The sequence below is a fragment of the Natrix helvetica genome (genome assembly GCF_964273705.1).
Source record: "Natrix helvetica genome assembly, chromosome: 6".
NCBI lineage: Eukaryota > Metazoa > Chordata > Lepidosauria > Squamata > Natricidae > Natrix > Natrix helvetica.
Window position 1 is genome coordinate 68,536,238 of NC_138553.1, and position 27,762 is coordinate 68,563,999.

The window sequence follows — 27,762 nt, forward strand, 5'->3', positions numbered from 1 at the left end:
CTGTAGGAAGTTATCACCCAGCCCTCTCCCAGAAAAATGAAATATCCTTAGGAAATATTGAAAAGGCAGAATATTATATTTTCCTGGATGTGAAAAAGGGAGAAACACATTTTAAACACAAAGTAAATTCCTGCAGTTTCCTGCCCATCCCCACTTTGTCAATGGGCCATTAAGAAGGCCAAGCTAGTCCACTTTACATAATAAAGAGTTCTCCTCTTCAGCTCCAGAGTGATGGGGTTAAGGCAGGATAATATTGCCTTTTACTCAACTGACCACATGGCATCTGAGAACTCAACCAAACCTGGATTCAAAACTCACCCTAGAGGGTTACCCTTGCACCGGCCCATGGGTGTCTGGCAACCAATCAGAATACATTTCTTACACAGGAACAGGAAACAGATAGGTGGGGCTGAACAGATTATAAAAAGCCCTGCAAGCCTTTCTGCTCTTCTCTTCTCTTCTCTTCCCTTCTCTTCTTCTCCACTAACATTGAAGCATGTGATCACCTTTTCTGTTCAGGACTCAAGCCATGTGGTCCTGTCCACCATTAAAACCATCCTTCTAAGCAGCCTCCGTGTCTCCAGTGTCTTTTTCCCCACTTGGAGCCGAACCCAGAAGGACATTTCTTCCAACAGTACTTTTAAGCATTTTGCAAACGTATTTCCAGATCAATGAGAGAAAATTCTAAGATATATTTTTGAAAGCAGGCACAAAAGTCACAAAGAAGGATATGCTTGAAATCAGTCACCAAATGTTTCTTTGTATTATGTTCCAATCTTTCCAGGATTTGTTATTAAAGCATGTTAGAACTTTTCATGAGAGCACAAATGTTGCAGAATGAATTATTTATCAAAATATATTCCTTAGGATACCTATTCACATGTAACTACAGTATACAACTGAAAAGATTGGCATTTGCTTCTACAGTACTTCTAAACAGATTGTATTTACTATTGGGAATTTGTTTTTCTTAATGAAGATACATGTATTTTAAATTAGTTTTTTTAAACATTGAAGGCAAATGAGAGATCAGAAAATATGGAAGGTGTGTACATGCACACACACATACAAAAACACACACAGAGAACTGACAAACCAGAAATAAGAGAACAATTCTACATAAGTCTAATTTGTGCTTATCCCTAAAAGTATGGGACCAAATCTGAACTTTCGGTTCTCATTAATAATTGCAGCAGGAAAAGAATATCTATCAATCTCAGATATCATAATATGATTGCCTTCTAAACCTCAGTTAGAAAAACTGCATCTTCTCCAAAAGTTCTACATGTCTATCTTAAAGACTTAAACAAAACCCTTAACTAGTACAAATACAGCATTTGCTAAGCTTCTTCTCAATAATAAGATGTCAGAAGACTGTAGACTGGTTAACAAGTGACCAGGAAATATTCTGTAATAGAATACTAAATCTCAGAGAGAAGTCAACAACTGATTCAATGGTAGGCTAAGAAAGCAATTTTATCCTACCTATATATATAAAAGCCAAATACCACTCACTCATCATGAAATCTCCAGAACCGTAAAGCCTACAAACTTGAAATTTGGCACGTATGTTCCTCTTGGCTTCTAGGTGCTTGCTAAGAAAGGATTTTTCAAAATGACCATCAGATCATTAGTATTTCTTATACAGTAATTAACACGCTCTGATGCTAAGGAGTTCTACTACTACTCCCCACCTGAAAAGAACTTTGTTCCAACTGCCAGTTGCCTCAAGAGGGGTCTGGGGCTCCTTGTAGTGCTAAACATTGGTCCTTTACCAAAATATCTACACCTTCCACCTATGGAACTGCTTCCAGACTCAAGGCAGCGGGAGCAATATTCCCTTATGTGTTTCAACCACCGACCACCACTGAGCCAATGGATTGAACCAGAGTGAACCAGATTTATCCTTCATTGTCCGATCACATGGTTTTGTTGCGAAACACAAGTATCCAGCTAGTACTGTATAAGAGATCAGGGTCTAATTTTTGAAGAGTGAAGGAATAATAGATTTGGAGTTTTGATCTGCCCCACCATGAGCATTCTAAAGCAGGATCCAGCAACTGCTGATACTAAAGTAGTATGGATAAAGATAATGTGAAAAAGCTAGCTTGCCTGCCAGATGCAGAATGTGGCTTTATACGCCTTATAATGCCTTAATGTATTGATCTCTTGATTGGTTATTTTATGCTGAACTGCACATACCTTTAATTTATGATGTTTGCTTATCAGTGGTAAAATACGTGGGTTGTTTTTTAATTTAATAAGTGAAATTATGTTTTTTTTTTTAAATAGCACGAGAGAGGTGATTCTCCCATAGGGCAACTGAAGCATCTTTGAAATGAAATAAATAGAATGAACTTATAAGAGCTTCTCGTTGAGCTAAAGGGGTATTGTTCACTACAAACAAGGATCTCCAGCTTCATTTTAAACCGAATAGTTGTCAGACTTAGTATAGTATCTCCTTGGATCTATCATCGGTTCCACTGAATTCTCGAGGTGTGTGAACATGCCACACAATGGCCTTTAGATACAAAGAAGTGACTCTGAGAACTGGTGCCACAGATAGCTAAGGAAAGCAGATTGCACCAATCTCTTGTCATTTTTGGCAAATCCCAAATTGATCCCCTCCTTTGGAAAGCTTACGTGGGGCCAACAGTCAAGTGTTAGAGCAAGCTGCAATGGTGTTGGCAGAAAATACTCTGTTTATTCAATCTGTAGTCAATTAAGAAAATCCTTTGAAGTTCTTGGCATGTATTCATAGGGGTAAATAGTAAAAGGTTCTTATCACTCCCTTTAGAAGAATGCAGACTCCCAAGAGAACACCGAGGCTGACTTAAACAGTTGCTCACTATCTGTTGGGGACTCGTGGCTTATTTCGTGTCAGCTTTTCAAAGCAAGATCATATTTCTCTGGCTCCAGCCATTACTCAGAGAAATCAGACTTGGAGGGGACAGGCCAGATTTCACATGGTGGAAAGTCTGCAAATATATATATATGCAACCCCATGGACAATGTTCCTCCAGGCCTTCCTGTCCTCTACCATCCCCCGGAGTCCATTTAAGATCACGTCTACTGCTTTGGTGACTCCATCCAGCCACCTCATTCTCTGTCGTCCCCTTCTTCTTTTGCCCTCAATCGTTCCCAGCATGAGACTCTTCTCCAGTGTGTCTTTCCTTCTCATTAGGTGGCCAAAGTATTCGAGTTTCATCTTCAGGATCTGTCCTTCTAAAGAGCAGTCAGGATTTATCTCCTCTAGGACCAACTGGTTTGATCGCCTGGCAGTCCAAGGAACTTGCAAGAGTCTTCTCCAGCACCATAGTTCAAAGGCCTCCATTCTTTGACACTCAGACTTTCTTATGGTCCAACATTGCAACTGGGAAAACCATAGCCTTGACTATACTTGGCAGTATATTTTGTTGGCAGGGAGATGTCTCTGCTTTTTAGCATGCTGTCTAGATTTGCCATAGTTTTCCTCCTCAGGAGCAAGCGTCTTTAATTTCTTGGCTGCAGTTCCCCATCTGCGTTGATCATGGAGCCCAGGAAAATAAAATCTGTCGCTACCTCCATTTCTTCCCCATCTACTTGCCAGGAGTTAGTTTTCTTAATGTTGAGTTTCAAGCCAACTTTTGCACTCTCCTCCTTCACCCGCGTCAAGAGGCTCTTAAGTTCCTCTTCACTTTCTGCCATTAGAGTGGTATCATCTGCATCATCACCATTAACATTATTCCGACCTAAGAAGGCCTAGGAACCAGTGAGGTGCGGTGAGGTTTATGGCTGGTGAGGCACTGACACAGTGGTGGGTTTCAAATTTTTTTAGACTTGTGGACTTCAGCTCCCAGAATTCCACAGCCAGGCATGCTCAGTTCCGATTTAAAGCAACAGCATTTGTTTTTCTTCTTTGCACCCTCTACTATGAGGCAGGAGAACTACGTGCCTCACCTACGTCAGGAACTTTTAGGCTTTTAACCCTGCTTAACTCTGCTCGAGTGATCATAAAACGCCTAAAGTCAGACTAGATGAGGCATGCAGTTCTCCTGCCTCATAGTAGAGGGCGCTTTTTTTAGAGGCTTTTTTAAACAGTTAAGCAGAGTCATCCACCGTGAGGCAGCAACTAGCTCATCCTGACCTCAGTTCTCGCCTTTTTCCTTTTACATTTTTTTTCTTTTCATGATGACAGTGGTGAGGCTGTGCCTTTCCTGCCTCCCCTGACTGCACGTTGCTGCAAGGAACAGATACTAGATCACCCTAATGCTAGTAATGGAATCTGATTTTTAAAAGGAAAATAAACTATTTGAGAAGAAGAATCCAATGGTGAGACAGTATCACAAAGAAGTATGCAGTCATTATTACTTCTGTGAAATCATCAAAATGCTGACATCTGTCTGACTTTTGCAATTCATATTTATTTATAAGTAGGTTATAGAAGATTGGTCTTCTTTCTGCTTATCCCACTTAGGTTATTGCTGTTTGCCTGTTTTCATCTTGAGTTTTGCTGGGAGAATTGAGAATCATTGCTGGTCCTTAGCTATCATTAAGCTCCTGTCATCCTGCCTTTGGTTAAATTGGATCACAGCAGTATGCTGACTTCCAAACAAGGTGGCCGGGCAGAGATCAGCATCTCAACACCACTTGAAATTAACACCTTAATGTTTCCTTGCAAAATGGCTTCATTTCCAGAAGGTCACTTCCAATATGTCATGTCTCAACATCTGACATTTGTCTCCTTTCTCATCTTTGGAAATGTCCAAATGCCCGGAGCCTAGCAAAGGGTCAGCAACCTAAATACTTTCTAAATGAAGAAAACCCATGTTATTCCATATTATTGAACATGCAGAGCTAAAGGCAGCAAAACTCATTCTCTCCAATTTCTATTAGATCGCTTAAAGAACTTGAATACTTTGTTTACTGCATGTCCTTCATCCCAAAGGTACCGTATTTTTCGGACTATAAGACTCACTGGAGTATAAGACGCACAAAGATTTTCAAGAGGTATTTTTTTTTTAAAAAAAGGTTTTTGCACTTGCAGGCCACCCAAAACTTTGCACACCTCATTTTCTTGTGAAAAACAGGGCATGCAGAGAGTTTGAGAAGCCTGCAAATTGCTCCTGGGAGCTGGGAAGGCAAAAATGAGCAAAACCGGTGCATCTTTCACAAAAATGGGCCCAATTTTTGCCAAAAACAGGGCATGCATAGGCTTTGGGAGGCTTGTAGAGTGTTCCTGGGGGGGGGAACAAAACGAGGGAAAAACAGCTCATTTTTCACTCATTTTTGCCCTCCCCAGCCCCCAGGAGCACTTTGCAGGGCTCCCAAAGCCTCGGCATGTCCATTTTTGCTAAGGGGGTTTGGGATTTTGGATTTGGGTTTGGATTTTGGGAAGCCAAAAATGCTATATTCAGTGTATAAGTCACACCCAGATGTTCACCCTCTTTTTTGGGTGGGAAAGGTGTGTCTTATATTCCAAAAACTACGGTAGATCCTAAACATAGACCTCTCACGCATTGACCCCCCCCTTTTCATGTTCTATTGCTTCTTTGTATTTAAGAAATAGGAAGAAGGCCCTTTGGGTACATCTGTAGACCATCTTTACCATCTTCTGCATTTTTCAAGTGATACAAATTCTCTAAGACGCACATTTTCAAATGACATGTTCTAAAGCAACTGGCAAACAAAAGAGCTATTCATTAGATTGATTAAAGATGATGTTTGCCGAGCAGGTCAATGCACTATAGTAGTATTTTCTTAAAGTTAATGTGGGTACATGAATGAAGAAAGTTCCTGTAAGAGATTACCGCGTAGGAAAGTTATTGAGGTATGCAAATGTTTGTTATTGTCATACTATGCTTTTGTTTCATTTGGCTTGCCTCCATTTGGTCAGGATTTTCAACATAGGTTTAGATTCATTTATTTATTTGCTAACTTGCTATGTGTCTTTATTTTCTCCCTTTCTCTCTTTCCAAAAAGTCAGTGGGAATAAGGATATTAGGACTATGTGACACTTTTCTTCCCAATCCAATATATTATTTGTTTGTTCAACACTCTTTTGGCTACTTTTATGATTTCAGAGGGTTCAGGGGCTAAGACACTGAGCTTGTCAATCAGAAAGGTCGGCAGTTCGACGGTTCAAATCCCTAGCATCGCATAACGGAGTGAGCTCCCATTACTTGTCCCAGCTTCTGCCAATCTAGCAGTTCAAAAGCATGTAAAAATGCAAGTAGAAAAATAGGAACCACCTTTGGTAGGAAGCTAACAGTGTTCTGTGTGCCTTCAGCATTTAGTCATGCCGGCCACATGACCATGGAGATGTCTTTGGACAGCACTGGCTCTTCGGCTTTGAAACGGAGATGAGCACTGCCCCCTGGAGTCGGGAACGACTAGCACATATGTGCGAACCTTTACACCTTTCCATATGATTCCTTAAATGCTTTCTTTCAGAATGAGCTGCCAAATTCACATTTAACTTTCAATATATACAAAATCTATTTAAAATCTTGGTATGCCAATCCAAGAATCTTTATACCCTTAGGTGTATATAACCAAATGGGGGATTTCTGATTCTGCATGTGAAAGAATCTCTTGGCTGTTGAATGCTCCAAACTAATGATAGCCCAATGGATAGTCTACCATGCTGACTGGGAGGAAATTGGGCAGATCAGACAGCAAATATAGCCCTGTCTTCCTGGCCTTCATAGTCATCTTCCACCATCTTCTCCCGAATAATGGCAGGGTTGACTCTTAACAGAATAACAGATGTTGGAAGGAAGTCTGCTAGTCCAACCCCCTGCTCAAGCTGTACCATTTCAGGACAAATGGTTGTCCAATCTCTTTTTAAAAACTTTCAGCATTGGAGGACCAGCAACTTCTGAAGGCAAACCATTCCACTGGTTAATTGTTCTCACCATTAGGAAAAGTCTCCTTAGGTTGCTACTCTCCTTGATTAGTTTTTATGCATTGCTACTTGTTCTTCTTTCAAGTCCTTTGTAGAATAGGTTGCCTTCTTTGTGGGAACCCCTTAGAAATGGGAAAACTGCTACCCAGTCATCTCTAGACCTTCTTTTCATTAAACTAGATATAGCCAATTCCTGCAACTGTTCTTCATATGTTTTAGCCTCCAGTCTCCTAATCATCTTTGTGTTTTTTTTTCCCTCTATCCTCTTTCTAGAGTCTCAACATCTTTTTTTTATATCATGGCAACCAAAACCAGATGCAACATTCCAAGTGTGGAGTTAGCACTGCATTATGTAGTGGTACTAACACTTCGCATGATCTTGATTCTATCCTGGTGTTAGTGCAATCTAGGATTGCAATGGCTTTTTTTTCTTTTCTTTTTTTGGCAGCTGCATCACACTGCTGGATCCCTCTTGCAGTTTCTGGTATTGCTCCAGTTACCACCCATTCTATACCTGTGCTTTTGGGTTTTCTTACCTAAATATAGAACCTTACTTTTCTCACCATTGAATGTCATTTTTTTTTTAAGTTTGGGTATTGAGGTGTTGTCAATCTTAATGAAAAAATATGAACAATTTACTCCTTACGCCATGTTATAATGATCACCACCAAAACTTATCAATTTCTGCCTTACACATACTCCGCAGGCCAGATATGATGGTGGCCTCAAAAACGCATAAGAATGGGGTCTCGTCCTTTCTATCCTCAATAAAAGAGTAATCCCACACATCTGCACTGCCACTTTGACAGGACAAAGCTTAGAACTCAGGACATGATATTGGTACCCATGCATGAAATGGGTGTAGGTATGCTGGTCTTGTTGTATTCGGGTCTTTTCCCATGTAAGATTGAGATTGTCTTGGCAACGTTTCGGCGAGGTCTCACTCGCCATCTTCAGGCTGGATTTTGGGCCAGCCTGAAGATGGCAAGTGAGACCTCGATGAAACGTTGCCAAGACAATCTCAATCTTACATGGGAAAAGACCCGAATACAACAAGACCAGCATACCTACACCCATGAAAATCTACGAAAACATACACACACACACATACACACACACACACACACATATATATACATAGACACGTATGTATGCATGTATGTATGTATGTATGTACTGTGTCACAACCCCTGGTATGCCCAAATATGGGAGGGAACACACTGCTTCCCCTTTCTGTCCTTCGGCTCACTCCAGGAGACCATCCAGGCAGAAAACCATATTTTTAATGTTGCCTTTGTTATATTTGTGTTGTATTTGTGCTGATAAATAAATAAAGGGAGACTAATGAGAGTCTGATGATGAGAGCTAAATAGCTTGAAATAGATCTATACTAGTCTCCCTTTATTTATTTATCAGCACAAATACAACACACAGAGACATATATATCCAATTATTTTCTCACTTGAATTATGCCCACCAATCATTGTAAGAATGCCAGAGTAGAAAGTAAAGGGGCATTCCTCATTTATCCCTGCTACTTAAACACCAATTTTATTAATGAAACCAAAAGAGCTTTTTAAGATTTCCTTTTTCTTTCTTAGAATTATGATTTTAGAAAGAAAATGTAAGTCTTAAATTTCTTTGTAACTGCACAAAGATAGACGAACAATTGAGGAGGAGAAGGAGAAAATCTATCACTAAAGGAATAGTTTTCAAATGCAACAGATACAGAGAGCAATGTTTATAGTATATTTCTTATTGGCAGCTGAAAGTTTAAGCACAAAATAAAACAAAAATGGCCTGGTTCCAAAAAGTAAACAACAAAGACACAAAACTCACTTAAATTAGGTGTAGATAATTTGGATTACAGGATGTTGCCAGGCTATTTATATCATATTTTTCTTGCACTATTCATGCAGTTGGGAACAAGTCCTAAACATACATAAACTTTTAAAGGTTTGTTAGATTACAGCCGAATCTAAACACCCGTGACATTTCCACATCTGAATACAGAAGCTATTAATTTTATGACATTCAGAGCGTTTACATGGAGTGATGTCCATAAATAGAAATAAATTGTAATCAAGACTCAGAGAACAAACTATGGAATTAAACAAGCAAAATATAAAAATGAAACAATGTAAAGGAAGTGTGTGTAACTATATTCTGAGAGTAGAGAAAGTTGTAGGAAAAAAGAACACATTTGCCAATTTTACTTATCAATAAAGAAAAAATGCTCCAAAGCCTCCATAACATGTCATGAGAATTTAGGTATACAGTAAAGTGGGGGAAAAACGCTGTTTAGGTCCTTTCCTCTTTTTTTGCAGTTGGAAAGATGAATGATACAATCCTGTGTCAGTCTATTTTGAATGCTTTGTGGCTATCAAGCATACTCACAAGAAAATATATGCCTGGTTGCAGCAGCTTCGATATCTCACATATGTGAACAAAGTGCGGTGGGATTCCAAATCTTTACCTACTGGTTCTATGAGAGCACGCCTAACACGTGATTTGCACAGCACTCAAAGACCGCCATCGATGTCAACGTTGGTGAGCTGAGCTGTTGTTTAGCTCAGCTGAGGCGGGGCAATCTGCTCTGCTGCACGAATCAGCTGAGGTAAAAAACAAAGGAATATAGGATAGGGAACGGCAGGAGCAGGAGGGCAGGGCCAACCAGAGGTGGCATTTGCCGGTTCTCCGAACTACTCAAAATTTCCACTACTGGTACACTAGAACCGGTTCGAACCGGCTGCATACCACCTCTGAAAGCGCCCCACATACAGTATGCTGCTTAAAGTATGTGTTGGTTAAAAGTGTAAATTTAGGGTAATGGTATGTTTGAATGACCTTTGGGAGACAGAAAAGAGACACTGTGGGAGTGGCTTGCCAGCCATGTGACCTGGTGGGAGTGGCTTGCCAGCCATATGACCTGGTGGGAGTGGCTTGCCAGCCATGTGACTGGGTGGGAGTGGCTTGCCAGCCATGTGACCTGGTGGGAGTGGCTTGCCGGCCATGTGACTGGGTGGGAGTGGCTTTCCAGCAATGTGATTGAGTGGGAGTGGCTTGGCAGTCATGTGACTGGGTGGGCGTGGCCAACTTGTAAAATGTGGTGAAACTCACTTAACAACGCTCTTGCTTAACAACCAAAATGTTGGCACGGAAACTCTGGCTTTTGAAGCACGCAAGTCTTAAAGCTGTGAAGTTACTAGACCCTTGCACCCCTAATCCTTTAGAAAAAAACCAGAGGTGTTCAAACTTGACAGCTTTAAGACTTGTGGACTTCAATTCCCAGAATTCCTCCTCTCACTCTTCATCTTGATGAGGTGCGGACGGGTGGAGAGAGGGAGCTGGAACTGGTTCTAAACGGCACTGTAGATTTGTGGAAACTTTTCTACAGAAGAGGTTACAACTGGCAAGAACCCACCCCTGGGTAAAAGACAATTTAACATAGCAGGAATATGAGTGGAACAAGCAGCTCAGAAAGGACCCTCCCTAATTTCTCTAGTTGTAAAGGAAGAAAAAGACTTGCAATACTCTGTTAATATAACTTTATAGTAGAGAAAAATTAGCTTGCTCTAATACTTCCTGTCTGGTCTACCTCACAAGGCTGATATTAGCAACTCACAAGGCTGATATTTAGTAACTGATATCTCCCTAATACCATATTGGTAAAACATCTGTACAGGTAACCAACAGTGGGTCACTATTTTCAGAAAAGGACCCTCAATCCTAGTAGACATCAATGTCTACACTTGAACAGTATGCTTAGAGCTTCAATCCAAAATATGGAGTGGAATATGGGAATGGAATGGAATGGAATGGAGAGGAGAGGAGAGGGGAGGGGAGGAGAGGAGGGGAGGAGAAGAGAAGAGAAGAGAAGAGAAGAGAAGAGAAGAGAAGAGAAGAGAAGAGAAGAGCTGTGTTTGGCTAAATGTAGTTAGACACGCAAGAAATTTGTCTCTGGTGCAGAAGGACTCAGTGTCTTTGCAAAACAACAAAGAGTGGCTATGCTCAAAACAGTTTACATTCTGCAACAATTTATGTAACACCATCAAACATCCACCTCTACCTATCCCAGGTCCTTGGAAAGGACTTAATAGGTAGAAAAAAATCCAACTTCAGTCTGTACATCTGGCCAACTGGGCAACAAAACATTAATACTAAAGTGCAACCAGTAGAAGGGAGAAATAAGAGCTAATAAAAGGATAAATAATACTACAGCCACACGCTCTAGGGTAATAACACATTTGACAGAACTTAGTAGTCACTGTGTTTTGTCAACTTCAAGAATTAGAGTTATGGCACAAGGGGAAAAGGTGTAAAGGTTCGCACATATGTGCTAGTCGTTCCTGACTCCGGTTGTGTGTGTGTGTGTGATCATCTCCATTTCAAAGCCAAAGAGCCAGTACTATCCAAAGAGGTCTCCATAGTCATGTAGGCGGTATGACTAAACACCGAAGGGGCATGGAATGCTGTTACCTTCCCACCAAAGGTGGTTCCTATTTTTCTACTTGCATTTTTACATGCTTTCAAACTGCTAAGTTGGCAGAAGCTGGGACAAGTAACAGGAGCTCACTCAGTTACATGGCACTAGGGATTCGAACCGCTGAACTGCTGACCTTTCTGATTGACAAGCTCAGTGTCTTAGCCACTGAGCCACTGCGTCCCAATAAATGTTGCTTACATGTATTTATATTCAAACAAAGTATACATTGTTAATATGATTACTCATTAAATTTCCCTTTCTGCCACAAATTGATTGCAACTTTTAGAGAGAATCAGTAGAGCATTAGAGCAATGTGCCATTGAAGGGGACGCATTCCAAATATGCTGAAAGGCAATTGCTTCTTTAATATTTGGTCCAAAACAAGTATTGGATAAATTAAGGACTACAGATTGCCAGGTACTGAGAAATACACACTTAGCCAATCCAGCAGGAAGTCTAAAGCACTGAACAATAATGCTCAATTTGCATCAGTAATTATGCCAACCAGAACCAAGGGGTGGCATTTCTTCTCAACTAATTAATTTAGAATCAAAGAGCAATTGTGTGGCCGTCGTCTCTTTCTCAGTTCTCAAGACAGGTGGTGGTGACCAGAAGCTTATGTTAAGTATTGGCCTTCCTTCCGAAAAATTATGAACCAATATTCATTTTGCCTAAGCAATCCTTGGCACCAAAGTGTATGAATCAGCAATTGTGATGGAACCATTTTGTGTTGGCACTTCAGGCCTAGAATGTTTATTTCACTTAGAATGCTGACACTGCTGTCTGCTAACAAGGCTCTGCAAAGAGACACAGCTGGAATGCCATTAAGGAGTATTGGCTGGATAGAGAGGGGGGAGAATCACAGGGGGAGGGCGGCACACATTTTTCCCTATCAAAAGAATTGGAAGGCATTGAAGTATTCCCGTCACCAGCTAAAACATGAAAGAAAAATTGGCAAGCCCCCTTTCTTTTAAAAAAAAATTAAAATTGTTCCCTATATTTGCATTCTTGGCAACTGACGTAGAACCTGATATATATCTCCAGGCTGGGAAGGTAAGGCCTAAGGGCTGTCTGTCAAATTTGAATGGCGTCTTCATAAACCTGCATGCCAGCATATTGAAACATGGATTACATATGGAAGGGCAATGAATAATTTAGAGCCTTGGGGTGGGATTGATCTGACTAATTTTCAGTTGCCAAAATAGAGTGGATATAAAAAGTCTACACACCCCTGTTGAAATGCCAGGTTTTTGAGATGTAAAAAAATATGAGGCCAAGATAAATCACTTCAGAATTTTTTTCCCTACCTTGTATGTAATATATGCAGTACGTTCCCGCTCTTTTGGGGAACCGAAGTCTTGAAAAATGGAAGAAGTACCCTGAAAAGGAATCATAATTATAAACATTAAAGGGCATTGATTGATTTTGCCCTAGGGTTAAGGAGAAAGGATAATCTGTAAATGAGTTTAAAACAGGTTGATTCATTTGAATTTGTAGCCAGTGGAGTTTTTGCAGGGTGTTCTAATGCTTGTTTGTTATTGATTTGCTTGTTTGTTTGATTGATTTATATCCGAACCTTTTCTCCTGAAGGTAGATTACAGTGAGATTTGTCTTCATTTTATCCCCATAACCTCAACCCTGAGATGCAGATGGGGTTGAGGAAGAGACAGACTGGGCCAAAATCATCTAGCAAAGTTCTATAACTGAGGGTGAGATTTGAACCTGACTGGGGCATGCTGGGAGTTGAAGTTCACACGTCTTAAAGTTGCCAATGTTGATGAAGACTCAACCATTCCATCACAGTAATATTTAACAATGTAGTGATACATACATAAACCCGCCACCTGGGCCCAACATTTGGGAAGCCAGGCTCTGCCTGTCACAAGCCAGGACAAAGGGTGAGTGATGGAGGAATAACACCTCCTTAAAAAACCTTGGTCCAGCTGGCCTGGCTGGTAGCACCTCGTAAGGGTTCCTTTCTAGGGTTACAGGAGAAGACAGTCAACGGTTTTGAAGGTGGAAGAGGGCTCTACACCCCAACAGCAGATAGAACAGCAGAAGCATCTTCTAGGAGAAGGGAAACTCTGATTACAAACCTCCACTGCCTTGTGGCTATATCCACTACTGAAAAAGCTTCAGGAGTCAACCTCGAGGCAAAATATGGAGCCAGAGTCCCAGAAGCAGTTTGTGACTGTGTACAACCATGTTCTAGTAACTCCTGCAACGTAGCTGGAACCAATCGTATCAGCTCTGCCAGTCCATTGGACTATTTCAGTGACGTGGAGAAGGGGGGATCTGCTGCTTGGGTAACAGTCTATCCTCCATATTAATCTACTCAGGCCTCGTGCTCTGGAGAGGACACTCCAGCTTTACCTCTTTCCAGAGCATGATAACATAGTCTTTTGAGACTGATGGATGCCAATGTGTGTAGTGATACACAAAATACTGTGGTAATCCAGTTCATTTCTGGATTCCCCCACCTGGATAAGAAAGGAAGAAGAGTCCAGAACAGTTTCATGTCAATGATTAGCACTAAGCCTCAATTGAGTTTATTTCTAGAACCTGGGTAAAAGGAGAAAATGTATTGACAAGACCTCCTCTGCATATATATGCATTGCAATAATCAAGATAGGATAAGTGGGTAAGTGGAGAAAGCACCAAGCCTTATGGTACTTTCAAGAGTACCGCAAGAGCAAGAGACCACGGCCAGACCTCTCACTTCTTTTCGACACTGGGAGCAACCGTAGAAGAAGGAATCAACCAGGACAACATAATGCCTCTCCACACTCCAAATCCCCAAATCCACTCCAGGATACTATGGTTAAAAGTATCAAAAGCCACCAAGAGATCAAGGTTAATGAGAATGGGCATACTGTCCGCATCCCACTCTCGCCAGAGATCATCAAAAAGCAAGATCATTGCCATATTTTATATAGATGATAGATAGATAGATAGATAGATAGATAGATAGATAGATAGATAGATAGATAGATGATAGATAGATAGATAGATAGATAGATAGATAGATAGATAGATAGATAGATAGATATTGTTTTTGTTTTGGGATTTTATCCTTGTTAAAGAAAAGTAGTCACTGAGAGTGAATTGGGTGGCCATGTAAATTTTCTAAAATAATAAAATAAAATAATAATAAAACAACATAAAAAATAAATCTGTCCAGTGTAATAAAATAAATGTATTGACAACATAAATGACAACGATGTGAAAGACGGTCACTTCCTTTTGTTTCTTCTAAGACCAGACTCCTAATGTTTTCCTCTCCAGATTTCTTAGAACTCAGTTTACAATTTTGCTGCCAGGAAATAGAAGATAGATATTCTTGGTCCAAACCATTGAGGAAAAGTCTTCCTTGGCTGTAGAGGAAAACGTGAGATTAAGAAGGAATGCTGAATTTTCTTTTCAAAATGTATGTTTGCTGTAGGGAGGATTGTTTCTTATCTTCCACCTCAGGCACCTCTGCCAGCATCAGGTATAATAATTTACAGTAAATTCTTGAAAAAGTTTCCTTATGTCTCAAAGTCATCATACAAATAAGGTGGCACATCATTCCGGCTGGTTGCCCATTGTCCCTTTTCTATGATGTTCAGATACTGAGAAAGTCCTATGAGATGGAAGACCCCCACTTGTGCAGAGTTTCAGTTTAAAAGGAGAATATTCCCCATGTAGCCATATCCTTGATCTGTGATGGCGAATCTATGGCACGCGTGCCAGAGGTGGCACACAGAGCCCTCTCTGTGGGCATGTGTGCTGTTGCCCCAGCTCAGCCAGCTGGTTGTTGGGTTTCCGATACACAGCAGGGACGTGTGGTCAGGGGAGGCAGTGGAGGCAGAGCCTCACTGCTCTCATCATGAAAATAAAAAAAAAGGGAAAAGGCGCTGAGGAGCCTTCTGCACACGTGGTCCGGGAATGGGACCACGTGTGCAGGAGGCTCCTCTAGCCTCAGCATCCCTCCTGCACACGTGGTCCCATTCCGGGAATGGGACCACGTGTGCAGGAGGCTCCTCTAGCCTCAGCATCCCTCCTGCACACGTGGTCCCATTCCCCGCCTTCCTGAGTCAACATGAAGGGGACCGCGGAGCGTGAGCCGCGGTCCCATGGAGCACGCTCCGTGGTCCCCTTCATATTGACTCAGGAGTCAGGAAGGAGGAGAGTGGGACCACGTGTGCAGGAGGCTGAGGCAGCTTCAGCCTCCTGCGCATGTGGTCCCATTCCCCGCTTTCCTGAGTCAACAGGAAGGGGGCCGCGGCTCGCGCTGATGATGTCACCAGCCTCACCAGCCATAAACCTCACCGCAAGTCACTGATACACAGATACACGCCCGCCAGCTGGTCATCGGGTTTCCAAGGTGCGCATATACTCCGGCCATCTGGTTGTCGGGTTTCTGAGGCACGCGTGCGCACCAGCCATCTGTTCATCGGGTTTTGAGTGCTCTGGCGCATGTGCACACCTTCTGGTTTGGGCACTCTGTGCCTAAAAGGTTCCCATCACTGCCCTAGATGAAAGTCAGTTTGAATAGCAAGCTTATTCAACTATTAAGTTGATGAAATGATGTAACTTGGAGTCTTGTAACTGGAAGCAATTTCAGCAGCCCTGTATCTATGGACAAAGACATTTCTTCGCATGGCAGGGAACACTGCTTAAGAAAGATAGGCATATTACTGTCCCACACATGAAGGGCCAAGAGATTCTTCACCCTTCCCTCCTCTTAGCTCCTGGGATCCCATCACAGTAAAAAAAAGTTAAGTAACTCTAAATGCTGAAATTTGGCATATCAGCATTAAGGGTTGCAAAATGGCAAACTTGCCAAGCACATAAGAATGGATCATGTTGCCAATATATTCTTTTTTATATATCTGTGACATGCTGTTCCAGTCTTGAATTTTGTTTGGGGAAATATAGGGAAGCTCCTATGTGATCATTACTTCATTTAATGCGTGTCTTTCCCAATCTATTCCCCACTCCCAGTATAGTAAATAAATGTTTTATTTTTCAGTGTGATTTTTGTGGCCCAATGATCAGAGTAGGGCATAAATTCATAAGTATCTCAAACAGCTAGAAGCTGTACAACAGGTAACAAACTACATTTAAGACCACCCAACTGCATGTGCTGACACAGGCATAAAGCAAATGAGAGAGGGGGGGAGGGAGGGATAGTGTGTGCTATGGTGTGTAGTAAATATGTAGGGTATCCAACCTACAGCTGCCAGCCCAAACCCATTGCCCCCAAAAGCTTCCTCAAGAGATATTTATTTTTAGTTAGTTAGTTAATTTGTTTGTCAAACATGTACGAGATAACAAACATGGACATGAACACAGGAAATGGGCACGAATAAATGGGGACAATAGGAAAGAGATGGTAGGCTTGCTGGTGCGCATATGCATGCCCCTTACAGACCTCTTAGGAAAGGGGTGAGGTCCATGCTGTGAGGTCCACAGTTTAAAGTTAATGTTATGGGGGTTTGAGGATGTAATAATAGAGTCAGAAAGAGCATTCCAGGCATTGACCACTCTGTTGCTGAAGTCATATTTTCTGCAATTGAGTTTGCAGCAGTTTACCTTGAGTTTGCATCTATTGTTTGCCCGTGTAATATTGCAGTTGAAGCTGAAGTAGTAATTGACAAGTAGGATGTTGTAGCAGACAATTTTGTCTACTACGCTTAGGTCAAACCTTAATTGGTGTAGTTCTAGGTTGCGATAATGTGAACATTTCAGCCTGGAAGATTGTATGTCTCTGAATCAGTGCTGGATTACCTGCAGAATAGCAGTAGCAATGGCATGTCTTAAGTGGCAGAATATCAACATCAATACAAAGGCCTGCCTTAGTAAGACGCATGGGTGAGCCAAAGCTTTGTGGACTTACAAGCTTTAGTTCAATGTCCTGGAGGACAATATATGCGTAAATAATTCAAAATATTATCATTAAAAACAACCAAGCTGAACCTGACTCTTAAATGTCAGAGCTTGGCAGGGTTGGATAATCGTAACTTCCTTTGGAGCTGCTAAAGGTGTTCCAAGGTCATCAAAAGTTGGCAGGTCTTTTGATAAACTCTGCTTGTTTGAGATGTGCGGTTAACCTTTCCAACGTGGGCTACAGCAAGGAAGCTTACCTTTGCCAAAGCAATGCTCAAGTGAAACACGGTACATGAAATAATTGAGGAAAGAGCAGCATCAGAAACGAACAGAAATGCCTTGAACAATGAAAACATAGGATTCCAGGACCAACAATGAGTTACATTTATCTCTGTGTTAAATAAAGGCCACAACTGTTTGCATTGCTGCTATTAATGCACAGTGTTCCTTCATAGCTGCCAAGGAAGCACAAAAGGGTTCTCTTCCTAAGGAAACACTTCTGAATAGTACCAGCAGTCTTTTTCACTTTTATGATGGGCTGTAAATATAGAAGCATATACTGTAATTGTAACTGATGGTGCTTTACTCTGAAGAAGAATCTTCGGAGAACAATGGCTAATATCTGGTACTTATTAGTTTAATTACTGCTATGCCAAGTTTTTCATGTACAAATTCTTTCATTGGACAGGAAAGAAATAGGTAATTTTTTTCCTACCTATCCCAGTTGGGATTCAAACATTTTTACTACCGGTTCTGTAAGCGTGGCTTTGTGGGTGTGGTATGGCTTTGTGGGTGTGGCTTTGCAGGTGTGGCAGGGGAAGGTTACTGCAAAATCCACATTCCCTCCCCACTCCTGGGGGAAGGTTACTGCAAAATCCCCATTCCCTCCCCTCCTGCTTTCCAACTCTGTTCTCCTGTTCAGGGCAACAAAAGAAGATCAGCTGGGAGGCAGCGGGAGCAGGGCCAACCTATTTGCTGGTTCTCCAAACTACTCAAAATTTCCGCTACGGTTCTCCAGAGCTTGGCCCCATCCCCAGCTCTACCCAAAAAGAAGAAAATGTTAGTTATGAGAGGTACGGTGATATAGTGGTGAAGATGCTCACCTCCGACCCAGAAAGTTGAGCGTTCAATTCTAGATAGTGGTAGATGCCTCTCTTTCCTAAGGCACAAAGGAAAATTATCTGCTGCCAACTCCACATGGTGTCAGGAAGGGCATCCAGCCAATAAATGCTCCACTCCATCTAGTCACCCCCGATTCTATCCTGAGTTAAGGGATTAGTGGCGTAAAAAAAAAGGGGGGGTCTTTTTTTAAAAAAATCTGATGAATGGATATAAGGTTATTTCAGTTATTTCAGAGTCCTGTCATATGGCCAACCTTCTCTCTAGCTTCCCAAACTTCAATGAAAGGGAGTGGATTCCTCTCAAGAGCAGGAAATTTGATGATGCCAGTCTGCTTTTTCATTTTGGCATAAGAGAGGTGCAGAGGGGAAAAAAGAATGGAATATAAAAGCAGAAGCCTCTCCTTTCCCCACCTTTTTTTTGGGGGGGGGGGAAGAAAATTTCTGGGAATTGAAAATAATATTCTGGCACAACATAATGAACTATATGGGCTAGTCAAATAAGGCAGAGAAGAGACGCTAATCCTTAGGTTGCAGTTTCTCTAGCTGAAATTCAATTTAATTTCCCATGCACTTGATTCTGATTTCCCCTCCCTTTTGGATATTGTCCAAGAAATAGGCAACAATAAGATATTTAACATTGTTATTATGTGTTAGGTAAGCAGCTAAAAATAGATCATATATCATATGAAAGGTTGTCCTTCAAAATCCAAATGGGTGTTGGACTAAAAGCAGGAAAACCTTGGATAACGTTTGGCCAGTCATTCTCTTTTAGACCAATTTTCCTCATAGGGCTGGTCTTGTGAGTTAAAAGCCCTATGTACATTGTCTTGGGCTCCCTTACAAGAGGCAGAATACCAATAGTTTTGCAACTATTAGATTTCTTCTGTTGTAGCATATAAGTGCTGCAGAACAAAAGTAAGGACTAGGAAGTAAATAGTTCCTGTCACGATTGATGCAGAACTCAATGAATTTGGGGATGAAAAGCATCTACTATTATGATGAAAACCACAATTTGTCCATAGAAACACACTTTCAGGAAGAGCTGTTTCCAGGACAAGAATTCTTTAAGGATCCTTACTTGGAAAAAGCTACAGCAGCAACAGTATTATGGATAAGAAAGCATTGTTATAACCATTGAAGCATCTTTGGTAGTCATAGCCTTACTAACGGTGACAAATGCACTCATCCTTTTTAACTGGCAGCCTCTTTCAATATCTGTAGCCTGTCAAAAAGACAATGGAGGCGAACCAAATTATTGGTTAATTCAAATACTGGTGATAGATACAGATCTATACTCCTTTTCTTGGGTTTAAGCCTCACTGGACTCAATGGGACTGTCGTCCTAGTAGACCTTAAAAGATTGCATTGTTAAATTAGCTTCATCATTTTCTCTTTCTGAAGAAATCCAAACATTATGGCTCAACTCGTAGAGGGATGGGCAAAAGAAATTGAGGAGCAGGGGAAGAAATAATAAATAAACCTGCAATTTATCAAACATTTTGAATCTTTTTATTGCCGCACTTTGATATTTGTACGCTGTTGACAGCTTAAAATGGGAGGTCAAGATTGCTACGGTAATTAATCATGTAACTGTTCGACCAGATAGTATTAACTATGTAGTTCCTTGGTTGATATGAGGATCTAAAGAAGAAGGTCAAAATGTAGGCCAAGACATGACTTGAAGCCTCATCTCTGATTTTGATCACAAGGCAGATTAAAAAGGGGTGATCTTCAATCGTACAGATCTGCCACCTTAACTTTTTTTGACATCTCTTGTAGATTTTACTTGAAGAGGGGAAAAAAATAATCTATGAAAATATTTACATCTGAATTTACTGTCTCTTGATTTTATTGAATTACTTTAATACCTTTTAGTTAAAGTCTTATAGTTGATTTAATTAACTGATGCATCCAAAATCAATTTGGCCTATTGATCTTTATTTCCATTAACTATGTACCAAAACTAAGTATACATTCCAGTGCAGAATGGTAGTGCTGTAATACATGTAAACTATGTAGCTGCATTCCAAACAAATTACCCATATTTAACATCAGAGTCAGTGGTCAGGTAACTGCTTTCCCGAAAAATAGATGAGGGTGCTTTTACTCATATTTGTTTTTCTATAATTAGTCACTAAAGGAAGAAGGAGGCATGTGTTAAGTTACATGGCATCATAAATACAATATGGCAATCTGCATTCCATATGCTACAGACAAACCTCTGTTACTGCAGTTATTTTCATAAATCTAACGTTCTGGTATTTGTGTAAATACTCAATTACATGTTGAGTCACAGAAAGCAAGTTCTTTTTCTAGCAGGACTTGTCATCATTTGGGACTGAGAAAAAAAATAGTTGAATTCATCTTTTAATATGAATTAATTTATTCTGCCTGGAATAATAAATCAACTAAAATATGGTATACTCATATTTCAAAATTGTACTTCTTCAGATTCTGCAGATGATTTCTTTAGGTCCTCACAACCAAAAGTGTGCAAAATGCGTATATTAGGGGAAAAACACCTAGAAAAAGATCTATATATTAAGGGAAATTTGGGGAACGTGGTGGCTCAGTAGCTAAGACACTGAGCATGTTGATTGAAAGGTTGGCAGTTCAGCGGTTCGAATCCCTAGCACCGCGTAACGGGAGGTCCCGTTATTTGTCCCAGTTTCTGCCAACCTAGCAGTTCAGAAGCATGTAAAAAATGCAAGTAGAAAAATAGGGACCACCTTTTCTGGGAAGGTGATAGCATTCCATGCAACTTCGCCATTTAGTTATGCCAGCCACATGACCACGGAGACATCTTTGGACAGCACTGGCTCTTCAGCTTTGAAATGCAGATGAGCACCTCCCCTAGAGTTGGAAATGACTAGCACATACTGTATGTATCAGGGGAACCTTTATCTTTACCTTATTAAGGGAAATTATAATGCAAACGAAGTGGCCAGAAAAAGACCATAAATGGAGCAAAATTGGGTACATATAGATATACTTTTATGTGCAACCAAGAGGCACATGCATTTTCATGCAGGCGTTTTTATAAACCAACTACTTTATAAGGAACTACCAACTAGGAAATGAGAGCTAGGTAACTTAAAGAGAAACAAGATATGAGCAGGTTGTTTTAGAGAGGGGAAAAAACCTGTACGGTTTGTATTTCAAGTTGTTTGTTTTTGCACGGATTAAAGAGTTGACGCACAGCAAGATTTCAAAGCTGCGTTTTCCTAGTTGACAAACAAGATCAGAGGCATTTTGTTTCCATTGTTAAACATTGTGTTCCTCAGGATGACAGGTTTCTGAGTCCCCAGGACTGTACCTTGTCCAGGACTAACAGGTGAACTTGAAGTGACTCTGATGAGAAGTGGAAAATCAAACAGTGAAGATCTAAGGAAAGCAGAAAGGCTGCAGCTGACAAGGGTCTCAGGCCAGCTTCTACCCAATGGAAAAACCTTGGTAGGATGCACTGGAGAGAGAGAGAGATGTTGAAGGCTGCTCTTATCAGAGCCCGCTTTGAAAGGAAAGGTGAAGAACAAAGCAAAATGAGCTCAGTATGTACGTTTGAAGCACTGAGTTGAAATTGTTGCCCACCCACGTGGCTGCACAGTCCATATGCAGTGAAATCATAAATTCGTATATAAATTATTGTAGGGCACAATCCCCGTCATTTTACAGGAGGAGGAATGGAGTAGAGAGATAAGCCTTGTGTATGCCAGTGCTCAGAGAGAAAAATGTACAGATCAATGCTGTGAAAGAACCAGCAGAAATATCCCATCAAGCAGCTGTTTATGGAAGCACTTTCCTTTCTCTCCCACAAATATGATTTTTGAGATTCATAGAGAGTTAGCTGCGCTTTGGGAGCTGGCTGGTAAGAGATGATGGAAGGAAAACTCCAGACATTCCTTTGGGATTCAGCAAGTTCCATATTAGTATCTGGAGGTGAAGGATACAGAGTTTTGTCTCTTATCACAACAAAACTTTTCCTCAATTGTTTAGGTTCATAAGCCTTTTTGGTCACTGGATGCAATGCTGGATTACAGCTGCAATTACATTGTAAAAAGCTCAGCATGTACACTTTTCAAATATTCAGCTAAATACACAGAGGACTTCAAACTAGATAGAGAACAGGATCCCTACAGGATCCTTCGAGGATACCCACATGTTCAACTGGAGGTCTGAAAAAAAAACTGAATTCACATTTGTTTGAGCTAGAAAACTGAAGAACGGTTGCAGGAACTGAGCATGTCTAGTGTTATGAAAAGAAGGATTAGGGGATACATGATAGCAGTGTTCCAATATCTCAGGGGTTGCCACAAAGAAGAGGGAGTCAAGCTATTCTCCAAAGCACCTAAAGGTAGGACAAGAAGCAATGGGTGGAAACTATTCAAGGAGAGAAGCAACTTAGAACTGAGGAGAAGTTTCCTGACAGTTAGAACAATTAATCAGTGAAACAACTTGCTTCCAGAAGTTGTGAATGCTCCAACACTGGAAGTCTTTAAGAGGATGTTGGACAGAAATTTGTCTGAAACGGTATAGGGTTTCCTACCTAGGCAGGGGGTAGACTAGAAGACCTCCAAGGTCCTTTCCAACTCTGTTATTCTATTCTACTGCTCTCCCACCTTTCAAAACCTAAGTAAAGCAAAGAAATAAAAGGGATGGACTTAATATGTAAACTTATGAACCCTGTAATCTCTTAGCCTTGTGAATAACTCACTAGGGTTCCAGTGGACCAACTAAAAAAAATGTTTTATTTCTGACAGCCTTTTGAGTGTTTTGGTAAGTTTCAATGAAGTGTGTTGTTTTGTACTTGTTGATTATGTTTTACTTTTATTTTTGTATGCTGCCTAAAAGCAGAAGGGTGAGTTGGACAGCTATGTCACTGCATAAACAAGCAAGTCTACATTTTACTTTATTTTGTACGACTCAAGGCACCATATGGAATGCTCCCACTTCATATTTTCTCTACAATAGCAATCATAATGGGTTAAGGGGAGGGCGGAGGAGAGACAGACTCAATTAAATAATTCATTTTTATTACGAGCATGTCTCATTAATTGCTTAGATAAATAGATAACTGACGGATAGTTATAGGAATGAAAAAGGGGAAGGATTATATTTAGAAGAGAATACAATTGATATAATCTTAAAAGAGCCAGTTTGGTCTAATGGTTTAGGAACCAGACTACAATGAGGGAGACTGTGAGTTCAAATCCTGTCTTACCTGTGAAAACTACCTGGGTTACTTTAAGCCAACCTCTCTTAGCCCAACCCACTCCCCAGGATTGTTGTTGTGTGAAAAAAGGAGATTATCTTGAGTTATTCATAAAGCAACAAGGGTGGGATTTAAAACTAGATAGATAGATAGATAGATAGATAGATAGATAGATAGATAGATAGATAGATAGATAGATAGATAGATGATAGATAGATAGATAGATAGATAGATAGATAGATAGATAGATAGATAGATAGATAGATAGATGATAGAGTGAGTTCTGATTTAGGCTTCCTGATACAGTAAAAAGCAAAGTCCCCAAAACCCTCTTTTTATTTAGTCCCCAAAACCCTCTTTTTATTTCATTATGTTGAATTATGTTGATTCACAGCCCATATTATGTTGATTCACAGCCCATAATGAATCCCAAATAGTTTGTACAGAGTCTGACAGTAGGCTGCCAAAGTCTTTCGGGATAAGGCTAATAAGCACCCACCTTTATCTTCCTTGAATCATTGTCAAAGATCTAATTGGCAATTAGCTTGGCAAGGCCACATGGAGCAAAGGGTCAAAACGGAGCTTCAGAATGTAAACCGACCAGCATGAACAATCTATTTGCGGTCACCCACTTTCAAACTGCTGAGTTGGCAGGAGCTGGAGTGTGTGACGGGAGCTCATCCCACCCTGTGGCAGCACTGGGTCTTGAACATGAGTCTGCCGATCAGCACCCTAGTGTTCTAATCTCATTCCTCAAGAATGCATTATTTTTACTGAAATAATGGTAGATAAAATCTTAACAGCGATATCATGTCATTTTGACCACTAAATCAGACTTGGGGATTTCTCCAACTCCCAGATATTTTTAAAATATGCTACTACTAACCTGTATCACACTGCAGATTTAAATTGCCATGTACATTTCGGACTTCCATAAACTATCAGGAAGAAGCAATTGGAAACAAAGAAAAAATTCTATCAAAGACAAGAACATATGGAGTAGGTTGTCATGAAAACTTTGAATGAAAACTACTATAGTAGAGCAGGAAAATAAGCTTAAAAAGCAGAACTACAAGACTATGTGGGATGGGCTATGGCCAGTGGTGGGATTCAAATAATTTAACAACTGGTTCTCTGCCCTAATGGTTAGGTAAGGCTCGGTGGTCATGTGACTGGGTGGGCGTGACCAACTCAAAGTCACACATGTCGATGAACGTTTCGCCTTAGTTGTTACAATGTAATAAGGGTTAACCGGAGAGGAAGTTTCTGTAAGCAGGGCAATAAAGATGAGGCTAGAAACAACACCAGAATGTTTCCTTCCTGCCTTCCTTACAGGATTAGCCCTGTAAAGTGGGGAAAAAAACCAAAATGAGATTTCTTCCAACAACTGTTTAGAAAGTTAACAACTGGTTCTCCCAAATAGGTGCGAACTGGCTGAATCCCACCACTGGCTATGGCAGAGTGGGCAAGTAGGTAAAATGACTTTAACATTTCTAGTGTTAAAGTGAGCAGATGGTGGGAAGCAGCTTTGCCCTAAAGCATGGAAAGCTATTGCCAGTTAGAGTAGATGAATAATTTGATTACTTCAATCAAATCTGACTCTACATTCCAAGATTGGGTGTGACTGCAGTCCAGATGACTGCGAATATTTCCCAAACTGAGAGTGGCTAACAGAGAGAATGAGAGATTCAACTCTTACCTTCGGAAGCAAAATATGCTTGGTTTTCAAGCATTATTTTTCTGCAAGTTTTCATGTGACTTTTACTGCCACAATATTTCTATGAAATATCTGCAACATAAATGCCAAGTACCATTTCAACTTTCCCAAGATTACAGTCTAATGCAAAATGTTGCAATCTCTTTTGGACAAGGGATAGATTTAGACTTGGAGTGGAAAGGCGGGAGCTATTCATGCCAAATACTTGGCTGGACCTAGGGAAGGAAATAAAATTAGAACAGGATTAATAATTGTAATTAAAATTAAGCTCATGTATTTAATACCTCCCCTCTCTTTCCTATCTGAGATAACAATGTGATGACAACCTTTGGATAACTCTCAGATAAAGGGCTCTGTTTTATAAACACAGAGACACCATAACAAGGTGTTAAAACAGCCTTTTTCAATGTTTGTTGAGTTGTGGGATTCAGGCAGTTCACGCCACTTCAGGAAAACCCATTGTTAACTTTCTGAGCAGTTTTCTGAACTGGTTGTTGGAAGAAATCATTAGGGCAGAGAACCGGTTGTTAAATTATTTGAATCCCACCACTGGTTGAGTACCTCCTTATATGAAACTTCAGGATATTGCAAGTGACAGAAATACACCCATACACCTATTTAGTTATAGCTGCATTTCAGTTTAGTTTCTTCAATTTTTATTTTGGATTCTCTAGCAAGTTTAGAAGTTTACTTTTAATTTTGTGAAAGCCACAAACACACATTTTTCAAGCAGGCACCTACATTAGTTAGAAAGTATTCTCCACTTTTCCTCCCATTTATAATGATTAACTAGGATAGAGCCTTAAATAGTATTATTGATCATTCCATTACATAGATTGGAAAAAGATGACCTAAAGATTAAATTGGTTGAAGAATCCCAAGGCTCTCCACTTTAAAGGGAAAAAAAAAATATGCACCCAAACAAGTTACCCTCAATTGAGATTTGATCGGGGAAATGTGGAATTTTACTGTGTAGCCATAGCTGATATTTAGGGTGATGAAAACGACTTTTTTTTTCCCTGATAGAAAGCTAGAACTAAGCCGGAATGAAATGGTGGCCTGTGTGTTACAAGAAGTTAACCTTGACAAATGGTAATTTGTATTCATTTGCAATGCTTGATGAGATTGACCTTTGAGAATTATGAGGCACAACAACCTGATCCATAACTCACCACTTAATGTGCAAATCAGAAATTAGTTATCTGTCAGCCTTCAGTCTAACCAAATATCCTTCCAAGACAGTTCATGGTTCAAAGGAATATTAACTTATGTCTATATTTTGAAAAGAAAGGAAAATATGGCCATAACATTATCAGCTAGCTAAAGTCAGAAAGTTTCAACTTTGGGAAGCTGTGTCAAAGCCAAATTTCACTGCTGGAAGGGGGACGACAAGTAAACTCTCTGCCTTTCCATTTTGTTCTTGGTGCTTAAATAAAACGTAACAGAAAACAAATTTAGAGGAGCCTAGCAGTTGGTCTAGATCAGGAGCGTCTAACCTTGGCCGTTTTAAAACCCGTGGACTTCAATTCCCAGAATTCCCCAGTCATCCATGCTGACTGGTTATTTCTGGGAGTTGAAATTCACAGGTCTTAAAGCTGCCAAGGTTGGACGCCCCTGATCTAGATAATTTCCTGTTTTGGAAACAGGGTAGAGGGGTTCAGCCCATGAATTACTCCTGTTACAAGTCTTATTGGGCTGTCCAAAAGCTCCAGTCTCAGGAAGAGCTGCTGTTGCATGCAGATGAAATCAGAGGTGGGATTCCAAATCTTTTCCTACCGGTTCTATGAGAGCATGCTTCGCGCACACACGCAGCACCCAAACACTGCCCTCGGTGTCAGTGCCAGCAGAATATAGGACAGGGAATGATGGGAGTGGGAGGGCGGAGCCAAATTGAGGTGGTATTTGCCGGTTCTCCAACCTACTCAAAATATCCGCTACTGGTTGACCCGAACTGGCTCCCCTCTGGATGATGTTTTGAGGGCATTCTGCTCTCTAACCTCTTCTCCCACTCAGATAGTTGTTCATGAGACCAATCATTCTCTGAGAAATGTATGTGTGGGCGTTGATTGACAAGGCTGCCACTAGAAACATTCTCTCTGTTAGCCACTCTCAGTTTGGGACCCATTCGCAGTCACCTGGTCTGCAGTCACACCCAATCTTGGAATGTAGAGTCAGATTTGATTGAAGTAATCAAATTATTCATCTGCTCTAACTGGCAATAGCTTTCCATGCTTTGGGGCAAAGCTGCTTCCCACCATCTTCTCACTTTAACACTAGAAATGTTAAAATCATTTTACCTACTTGCCCACTCTGCCATAGCCAGTGGTGGGATTCAGCCAGTTCGCACCTATTCGGGAGAACCAGTTGTTAACTTTCTAAACAGTTGTTGGAAGAAATCTCATTTTGTTTTTGTTTTTCCACTTTTCAGGGCTAATCCTGTAAGGAAGGCAGGAAGGAAACATTCTGGTGTTG